The sequence below is a fragment of the Arachis stenosperma genome, chromosome 1 (genome assembly GCF_014773155.1).
Source record: "Arachis stenosperma cultivar V10309 chromosome 1, arast.V10309.gnm1.PFL2, whole genome shotgun sequence".
In the NCBI taxonomy this organism is placed as follows: Eukaryota; Viridiplantae; Streptophyta; class Magnoliopsida; order Fabales; family Fabaceae; genus Arachis; species Arachis stenosperma.
The window spans coordinates 85329789-85340657 of record NC_080377.1 but is presented as its reverse complement, the minus strand read 5'-3'; positions in this window follow the sequence as shown (position 1 = coordinate 85340657).

The following is a 10869-nucleotide window of genomic DNA, read 5'->3' as shown; positions in this document are numbered from 1 at the left end:
CAGCTTAGAGAAAAAACAATCATAAGCATAAAAGAAGAGCTTCTCGGAACTATCTAGGGGCGGAAAGCACACTCTCTCCTCGGAATCCGGGGCCACTAGTTCATAATCCCTCTCAGACTCTCTATTTTCACATATGCTACAGTGCCTACGGAACCTAGCTAAATACTCGGAATCTACCACAGAAGGGACTCTTAGAGGAAGAGGGTCTACCCAACCAAGACCACATGGAATCTTAGTCGACATCGCTTGAAGAACCTTTCGAGACATAAAATTCTTACCTACAAAGAAGAACACAACAACAGGCAAAATCACGTAAAGAAGACAGCGAAAACCCATTCAGCAAAGCAAAGAAACAAAAAACCTCCACGAAAAAAAATGCGGCAACCCGGAACTAAAAAATACCAGAGAACAAAAAGAGCCCCCCCACATACAAACAACAAAGCAATGGCGGCGCCTCTTTTCGGGGCAACCCAGGCATAAAAGAAAAAGAAACAAACAAGAGCCACACAAAGAAACAGAAGCATATGTGCACAAGAAAAGAGAAACATGGAACAAACCTGGAAGAAAGAAACGAAGACGACGAGCTCCGGAGCAAGAAGAACGAAACGACGACACAGAAGAAACTCCAGAAAGACACACGGAGAGATTCGGGGAAGCAGAAGTAAAAAGAAGAAGAAGCAGTGCTCGAAAAAGATAAAGAGAAACAAAAACGCAGAGAAAGAGGAAAAGGGGCAAATAAATAAAGCCTTCACAGAGCCCGAACGGAAATCGAGGAAAAACGGTAAAATGCAATAAATGCAGGAAACGGCCATTTTTGAAATTTGAAAAACTGCTATGCCCGAGCTCGACCTCCCCGAAAAGGACGAACTCGGGCAGGGGCACTGTTCATACCCTGACCGGGCTCCTCCAAACTCGGTCAGTTCATAAAAGGTCCGACCTCGTCCTAAAGGCTCACGCCTAAAGGTCGGACCTCGGACGAATAAAGCAAGGGAAGGCCCATCAAAAGGAACGCAGCCCAAACCTAAAGGCCGAAAAGGCCTAGCAAAGGCGGTTCCACAAAGATAGGGATAAAACTCCCGAAAGATAAGATAAGATAAGAATATCTTATCCAGGGAAGATCACGGCCAACTACTATAAATACACTGGAGCACCCAGGTATGGCATTCATTCCACATCTACACATATCTGCTTGGACCCATGCTAACTTAAGCATCGGAGTGTCATTGCAGGTACAACCACCAACCACTCTGCATATCAAGCTCGGGTCCCTGAACCCCCACCTCGGGCCTCTCCAGACGACCGAGCTACACGTTTCAGGTAACCCTCGGAACACCCGCCTTTAACAAACTCGAGTTAGAAGAAAAGGATCTAAAGGCTTACCCAGATAACCTCTTCAGATTGGGGGACACGTCGATCCAACTTCTTGGATTTATCTCTCTATACACCACTTTTGGAAAAGGCACTAAGTCAAGAACATTGAGCGTTGACTATATTGTGGTCGACATCGTGTCAGCATACAATGCCCTAATAGGACGAACTACTTTAAACCAACTTACGACAGTGGTTTCTACACCTCACTTATGTACGAAGTTCCCTACTCCAGAAGGAATTGGTACCATAAAGGGAGATCAAAAGTTGGCACGAAAGTATTATAATGAAAGCCTTAACCTGAAAGGCAGCCCAGGTAGTATTCAAACTCGGGAAGAGCTACGACCTAAATCTGGAGGAAAGGTAGAGGAGGTCCAAATCAGAGATCACCCTAAAATGACAACGAATATAGGAGCTAACCTAGAAGAAGGTCTGAAAGCACAACTAGTTGATTTACTACAAAGAAATTTTGACCTCTTCGTTTGGAAAGCATCCGACATGCTTGGTATAGATCCCGATCTGATGTCTCAAAATCTCGCCATTTATCCAGATTCCATACCATTTAGTAAAAGCATCAGAAACTCGGGCTTGAAAGGACTTAGGTCATGGAAGAACATGTGCAAGCATCATTGGAAGCCGAATTCGTTAGAGGTAAAATACCTATTACGGCTGGCCAACGTGGTCTTTGTAAAAAAGAAGACCTCAACAAAGCTTTTCCCAAGGATCCTACCCTCCCCCAAGCATCGATGCCTTGGTCAAATCGGCTTTAGGTTATTGGTACTTGTTCTTTATGGATGCATACTCGGGATATAACCAAATCTTGATGTACAAGCCAGACCAGGAAAAAACTTTCTTCATCACTTCTAAGACTAACTATTTCTACGTAATAATGTCTTTTGAGTTAAAGAATGTTGGAGCCACATACCAACAACCAATCGATAAGGTGTTTTCCTCCCATTTAGGAAAGCTCATGGAGATATACGTGGACGACATGCTTGTAAAAACCAAGGATGATCTGGCTCTCCTATCTTACCTGTCGAAAGTATTCTCTACAATAAGGAAACATGGAATGAGACTAAACCCCTCAAAATGCACCTTCGCAGTAGAAGCCGAAAAATTCTTAGGTTTTATGCTTACTCAAAGAGGCATAGAGGCAAATCCGGATAAGTGTAGAGCCATACTAGAGATAAAGAGCCCGACTTGTCTCAAAGAAGTCCAACAATTAAACAGAAAGTTGGCGGCACTATCCAGGTTCTTAGCAAGATCAGTGTTGAAGTCCCTACCATTATACTCAATCCTTAGAAAGGGGAATCAATTTGAAAAGACCTAGGAATGTGAACAAGCCTTTCAAGATTTCAAAGCATTTCTAGGCCAATCCTCCATACTAACTCGACCTATTACGGGAGAAGAGCTCTCCTCTACCTGGCAGTGGCGAGCCAAGCTATCGCCTCTGCCTTGATCCGAGAAGATGAGAATGGACAACAACCTATTTACTTTGTCAGTAAAGCCTTACAAGGAGCAGAGATGATCTGTCAAAAGATAGAAAAGTTTATGTATGCTCTTATCCTTACCTCTCGAAGGCTCCAACCTTATTTACAGGCTCACACTATAAAACTCCATACTAATCAACCAATAAAGCACATGCCACAAAAAACAGACCTAGCAGGAAGGATGGTACGATAGGTTATAGAACTGTCCGAGTTTGATTTGATGTATGAAGCTCGGACAATGATTAAGTCCTAGTATCTCGTCGACTTTATAGCCGGATACACTAAAATTTGGGGAAGCCCGAATAATTGGAGCTTATACGTAGATGGGTCATCCAACAAAGCTGGCAGTAGAGTAGGTGTTATCTTGGAAATTGAGCAAGGAACTCGAATAGAACTCTCGTTAAGGTTTGAGTTCCTTGCTTCTAATAACCAAGCAGAATATGAGGCCTTGCTTGCTGGTTAAAGAAGTGGGGGCACAAAGGTTGATAGTGTTTAGTGATTTTCAAGTGGTAAATTCACAAAATAATGGCACTTATCAAGTCAAAGACCTAATATAAAGAAATACCTAGATGCAGCACGGGAACAACTATCACAATTCCCGAAAGGAGAGTGATGAGCAGATAATTTATACGCTTTTTGGCATTGTTTTTATATAGTTTTTAGTATGATTTAGTTAGTTTTTAGTACATTTTTATTAGTTTTTAAGCAAAATTCACATTTATGGACTTTACTATGAGTTTGTGTATTTTTTCTGTGATTTCAGGTATTTTCTGGCTGAAATTGAGGGATCTGAGCAAAAATCTAATTCAGTGGCTGAAGAAGGACTACTGATGCTGTTGGATTCTGACCTCCCTGCACTCGAAATGAAGCTTTTGGAGCTACAGAAGTCCAAATGGCGCGCTCTCAATTGCGTTAAAAAGTAGACATCCAGGGCTTTCCAGCAATATATAATAGTTCATACTTTGCCCGAGTTTAGATGAAGCAAACTGGCGTTTAACGCCAGATTTCTGCCCTATTCTAGTGTTAAACGCCAGAAACAAGTTGCAAAGCAGAGTCAAACGCTAGAAACAAGATACAAACTGGCGTTGAACTCCAAGGAAGACCTCTACACATGAAAGCTTCAATGCACAGTCCAAACACACACCAAGTGGGCCCGGAAGTGGATTTCTGCGTCATTTACTCATTTATGTACCCCTAGTAATTAGTCTAGTCTAAATAGGACTTTTTACTATTGTATTTTTAGCTTGGTATCTATCTTTGATCAGTTTATGAGATCTTAGACATTGGGGGCTGGCCTCACGGCCATTCCTGGACCTTCATCACTTATGAATTTTCAACGGTGGAGTTTCTACACACCATAGATTAAGGGTGTGGAGCTCTGCTGTTTCTCGAGTATTAATGCAATTACTACTATTTTCTATTCAATTCATGCTTATTCTTATTCTAAGATATTCATTTGCACTTCAACCTGATGAATGTGATGATCTGTGACACTCATCACCATTCTCACTTATGAACACGTGCCTGACAAACACTTCTATTCTACTTGCGAAAGCTAGAGTGTGTATCTCTTGGATTCTTGGTCCACGACATATGGTTGCCTCTCCTGGCAATAGAGCCTTCCATTCCGTGAGATCAGAGTCTTCGTGGTATAAGCTAGAATTCATTGGCAGCATTCTTGAGATTCGGAAAGTCTAAACCTTGTCTGTGGTATTCCGAGTAGGATCTGGGATGGGATGACTGTGACGAGCTTTAAACTTGCGACTGTAGGGCGTGGTGACAGACGCAAAAGGATAGTACATCCTATTCCTACACGATCGAGAACCAACAGCTGATTAGCCATGCGGGAAACCATAGAGGACCTTTTTCATTGAGAGGACGGGAAGTAGCCATTGACAACGGTGATGCCCAACATACAGCTTGCTATGGAAAGGAGTATGAAGGATTGGATGAAGGCAGTAGGAAAGTAGAGATTCAGAAGGAACAACGCATCTCCGTATGCTTATCTGAAATTCCCACTAATGAATTACATAAGTATCTCTATCTTTACTTTATGTTTTATTTATATTTTAATTATCAAAACTCCATAACCCATTTGAATCCGCCTGACTGAGATTTACAAGGTGACCATAGCTTGCTTCAAGCCGACAATCTCCGTGAGATCGACCCTTACTCACGTAAGGTTTATTACTTGGACGACCCAGTGCACTTGCTGGTTAGTTGTGCAAAGTTGTGAAAAAGTGTGGTATTACAATTGTCTGTACCAAGTTGTTGGTGCCATTGAGATCACAATTTTGTGCACCAAGTTTATGGCACCGTTGCTGGGGATTGTTTGAGTTTGGACAACTGACGGTTCATCTTGTTGCTCAGATTAGGTAATTTTTATTTTATTTTCAAAAAGTTTTCAAAAAAATTTTTTTCCTCTTCTTTTTTGTTTTTTCTAAAAAAATTATTTTCAAAAAATCCAAAAATAATTTAATAAAATCATAATATCAAAAATATTTTGTGCTTCTTGTTTGAGTCTACAGTCAATTTTTAAGTTTGGTGTCAATTGCATATTTTTTTTTATTTTTCTAAAAAAGAATTCGAAAAATTCATCCATGTGTTCTTCATGATCTTCAAGTTGTTCTTGGTAAGTCTTCTTGTTTGATCTTTATATTTTCTTGTTTTGTGTCTTTTGTTGTTTTTCATATGCATTTTTGCATTCATAGTATCTAAACATTAAAAATTTCTAAGTTTGGTGTCTTGCATGTTTTTCTCTCCTTAAAAATTTTTCAAAAATAAGTTCTTGATGTTCATCATGATCATCAAGGTGTTCTTGGTGTTCATCTTGACATTCATAGTGTTCTTGCATGCATCATTGGTTTTGATATAAAATTTTCATGTTTTGGGTCATATTTGTGTTTTTCTCTTTCCTCATTAAAAATTCAAAAATAAAAAATATCTCTCCCTTATTTTTCTCATGAATTTCGAAACTTTGGGTTGACTTAGTAAAAAATTTTTAAAATAAGTTGTTTTTGTTAGTCAAGTCAAGATTTCATTTTTTTAAAAAAATCTTATCTTTTCAAAACTTTTTCAAAAATCAAATCTTTTTCATTTTTTCTTTTATTTGTTCGAAATTTTTTTTATTGATTTTCAAAATCTTTTTCTTATCTTTATTTCAAATCTTCAAAAACTTTACTAACAATTAATGTGATTGATTCAAAAATTTCAAGTTTGTTACTTTCTTGTTAAGAAATGTTCAATCTTTAAATTCTAGAATCATATCTTTTAGTTTCTTGTTAGCCAAGTAATCAATTTTAATTTTAAAAATCAAATCTTTTCCAAAATAAATTTCAATCATATCTTTTTCTAACCAAATCTTTTTCAAAATCATATCTTTTTCAAACTTTAATTTCAAAATCTTTTCTAACTTCTTATCTTTTCAAAATTGATTTTCAAATCTTTTTCAACTAACTAATTGACTTTTTGTATGTTTTAAAATTCTTATATTTTTCAAAACCACCTAAACAATTTTCTCTCTCTAATTTTCGAAAACCACCTTCCTTTTTTTCAAAATTCTTTTTAATTAACTAATTGTTTTAAATTTTAATTTTATTCTATTTCTTCTCCTAATTTTCGAAACTAACATCATAAATAAAATAAAAATAAAAATATTTCTCCTCTCTCTTATTTTAATATTCGAATTCTCTTCTCTCTCTGTGTTCGAATTTTTCTTCTTCTATTCTTTTCTTCTTCTACTCACATAAAGGAATCTCTATACTGTGACATAGAGGATTCCTCTTCTTTTCTGTTCTCTTCTTTTTCATATGAGCAGGAGTAAGGACAAGGACATTCTTGTTGAAGTAGATCCTGAACCTGAAAGGACTCTGAAGAAGAAGCTAAGAGAAGCTAAAACACAACACTCTAAAGAGGACTTTAGTGAAATTTTCAAAAAAGAAGTAGAGATGGCCGAACCCAATAATAATGGTGGAGGTGCAAAGAAGATGCTTGGTGACTTTATTGCACCAAATTCTAACTTCCATGGAAGAAGCATCTCAATCCCTACCATTGGAGCAAACAATTTTGAGCTAAAGCCTCAATTAGTTTCTCTGATGCAACAAAATTGCAAGTTTCATGGACTTCCATCAGAAGATCCTTTTTAGTTCTTAACTGAATTCTTGCAGATCTGTGATACTGTTAAGACCAATGGGGTTGATCCCAAGGTCTACAGGCTTATGCTTTTCCCTTTTGCTGTAAGAGACAGAGCTAGAGTATGGTTGGACTCTCAACCTAAAGATAGCCTGAACTCTTGGGATAAGCTGGTCACAGCTTTCTTAGCCAAGTTCTTTCCTCCTCAAAAGTTGAGTAAGCTTAGAGTGGATGTTCAAACCTTCAAACAGAAAGAAGGTGAATCCCTCTATGAAGCTTGAAGCTTGGGAGAGATACAAGCAACTGACCAAAAAGTGTCCTTCTGACATGCTTTCAGAATGGACCATATTGGATATATTCTATGATGGTCTGTCTAAATTGTCTAAGATGTCATTGGACCATTCTGTAGGTGGATCCATTCACCTAAAGAAAACGCCTGCAGAAGCTCAGGAACTTATTGACATGGTTACAAATAACCAGTTCATGTACACTTCTGAAAGGAATCCTGTGAGTAATGGGACGCCTCAGAGGAAGGGAGTTCTTGAAATTGATACTCTAAATGCTATATTGGCTCAGAACAAAATGTTGACTCAGCAAGTCAATATGATTTCTTAGAGTCTGAATGGATTGCAAAATGCAACCAACAGTACTAAAGAAGAATCTTCTGAAGAAGAAGCTTATGATCCTGAGAACCCTGCAATGGCAGAGGTGAATTACATGGGTGAAGCCTATGGAAACACCTATAATCCCTCATGGAGAAATCATCCAAATTTCTCATGGAAGGATCAACAAAAGCCTCAACAAGGCTTTAACAATAATAATGGTGGAAGAAACAGGGTTAGCAATAGAAAGCCTTTTCTATCATCCTCTCAGCAACAGACAGAGAATTCTGAGCAGAGCCCCTCTAGCTTAGCAAACATAGTCTCTGATCTATCTAAGGCAACTCTAAGTTTCATGAATGAAACAAGGTCCTCCATTAGAAATTTGGAGGCACAAGTGGGCCAGCTGAGTAAAAAAGTCACTGAAACTCCTCCTAGTATTCTCCCAAGCAATACAAAAGAGAATCCAAAAAGAGAGTGCAAGGCCATAACCTTACTTGGTGTGGCCGAATGCACAGAGGAGGAGGAGGACATGAATCCCAGTGAGGAAGACCTCATGGGACGTCTTATGGACAAAAAGGAGTTCCCATTTGAGGAACCTAAGGAATCTGAGGCTTATCTAGAGACCATAGAGATTCCATTGAACCTACTTCTGCCATTCATGAGCTCTGATGAATATTCCTCCTCTGAAGAGGATGAAGATATTACTGAAGAGCAAGTTGCCAAGTATCTTGGAGCAATCATGAAGCTGAATGCCATGTTATTTGGTAATGAGACTTGGGTGGATGAACCCCCTTTGCTCACCAATGAACTGAATGACTTGGTTAGGCAGACATTACCTCAAAAGAAATAGGATCCTGGTAAATTCCTAATTCCCTGTACCATAGGCACCATGACCTTTGAGAAGGCTCTGTGTGACCTGGGGTTAGGCATAAACTTAATGCCACTCTCCCAATCTTTGAGGTACAGGCTGCCACATTCTAATTAGAGATGGCAGATAAATCCATGAAAAAGGCTTATGGACAGGTAGAGGACGTGCTAGTAAAGGTCAAGGGCCTTTACATCCCTGCTGATTTTATAATCCTAGACACTGGGAAAGATGAGAATGAATCCATCATCCTTGGAAGACCCTTCCTAGCCACAGCAAAAGTTGTGATTGATGTGGACAGAGGAGAGTTGGTCCTTCAACTGAATAAGGACTACCTTGTGTTTAAAACTCAAGGATCTTCCTCTGTAACCATGGAGAGGAAGCAAGAAAAGATTCTCTCATTGTAAAGTCAACCAGAGCCCCCAAAGTCAAACTCTAAGTTTGGTGTTGGGAGGCCACAACCAAACTCTAAGTTTGGTGTTGAACCCCCACATTCAAACTCTAAGTTTGGTGTTGGGAGGTCCCAACAATACTATGAACATCTGTGAGGCTCCATGAGAGCTCACTGTCAAGCTATTGACATTAAAGAAGCGCTTATTAGGAGGTAACCCAATTTTATTTATCTATGTATTTTCCTTTTTTTTTAGGTTGATGATCATGTGGAGTCACAAAAACAATTGCAAATATTCAAGAAAAATAAAAAATAGCATTAAAAACAGCACACCCTGGAGGAGCAACTTACTGGCGTTGAAACGCCAGTAAGGGTAGCAAAATGGGCGTTTAACGCCCTGTCTGGCACCATTCTGGACGTTAAACGCCAGAAACAAGCACCAGACTGGCGGTAAACCCCAGAAATAGGCTACAATCTGGCATTGAACGCCAGAAACAGGTTGCAGCCTGGCGTTTAACGCCAGAAAAGGAATAAAAAATGGCGTTTAACTCCAGAAACAAGCAGCAATCTGGCGTTAAACGCTAGGATTGCATAGCAAGGGCATTTTGTATGCCTAATAGGAGCAGGGATGATACATCCTTGACCCCTCAGGATCTGTGAACCCCATAGGATCCCCACCTACCCACTTCTCTCTCTATCTCCCTCCATCTCCTCTATTTTCTTCTTCTTCCCCTTCTTTCTTTCTTCTTTTGCTCGAGAACGAGTAAACCTTTTAAGTTTGGTATGGTAAAAGCATTACTTTTTGTTTTTCGATAACCATTTATGGCACCTAAGGCCGGAGAAACCTCTAGAAAGAGGAAAGGAAAGGTAAAAGCTTCCACCTCCGAGTCATGGGAGATGGAAAGATTCATCTCAAAGGTCCATCAAGACCACTTCTATGAAATTGTGGCCAAGAAAAAGGTGATCCCTATGCAATTCAGTTGGAATTGTCATAGAGGAAGATATCTTCATTGAAGAGGACAAGCCCATCACTAAGAAAAGGATGGAGCAAACAAGAGAGCCCACTCATAGACCTCAACAAGAGCATGAGGAAGATCCTCATCAAGAAATCTCTGAGATGCCTCAAGGGATGCAATTTTCTCCACACAACTATTGGGAAAAACTCAACACCTCTTTGGAAGGCTTGAGTTACAACATGGACCAACTAAGGGTGGAGCACCAAGAGCACTCCATCATTCTCCATGAGATTAGAGAAGATCAAAGAGCTATGAGGGAGGAGCAACAAAGGCAAGGAAGAGACATATAGGAGCTTAGGCGTTCCATTGGTTCTTCAAGAGGAAGACGTCACCCACACTAAGGTGGACTCATTCCTTAATCTCCTTGTCTATTTATTTTCTGTTTTCGGTTTTTGAGCTTTATGTTTGTCTATGTTTGTGTCTTCATTACATGATCATTAGTGTCAAGTGTCCATGTCTTAAAGCTATGAATAATTCCATGAATCCTTCACCTCTCTTAAATAAAAAAATTGTGCATAATTACAAAAGAACAAGAAGTACTTGGATTTCAAATTTTATCTTCAAATTAGTTTAATTATTTTGATGTGGTGGCAATACTTTTTGTTTTCTGAATGAATGCTTGAATAATGCATATTTTTTATCTTGTTGTTTATGAATGTTAAAATTGTTGGCTCTTGAAAGAATGATGAATAAAGAGAAATGTTATTGATATTCTGAAAAATCATGAAATTGATTCTTGAAGCAAGAAAAAGCAATGAATAAGAAAGCTTGCGAAAAAAAAAGAAAAAAATTGGCCAAAAAAAAAAAAGAAAAAGAAAGAAAAAGAAAAAGAAAGCAGAAAAAGCCAATAGCCCTTTAAACCAAAAGGCAAGGGTAAAGAGGATCCAAGGCTTTGGGCATTAATGGATAGGAGGGCCCAAGGAAATAAAATCCAGGCCTAAGCGGCTAAATCAAGCTGTCCCTAACCATGTGCTTGTGTCATGAATGTCCAAGTGAAAAGCTTGAG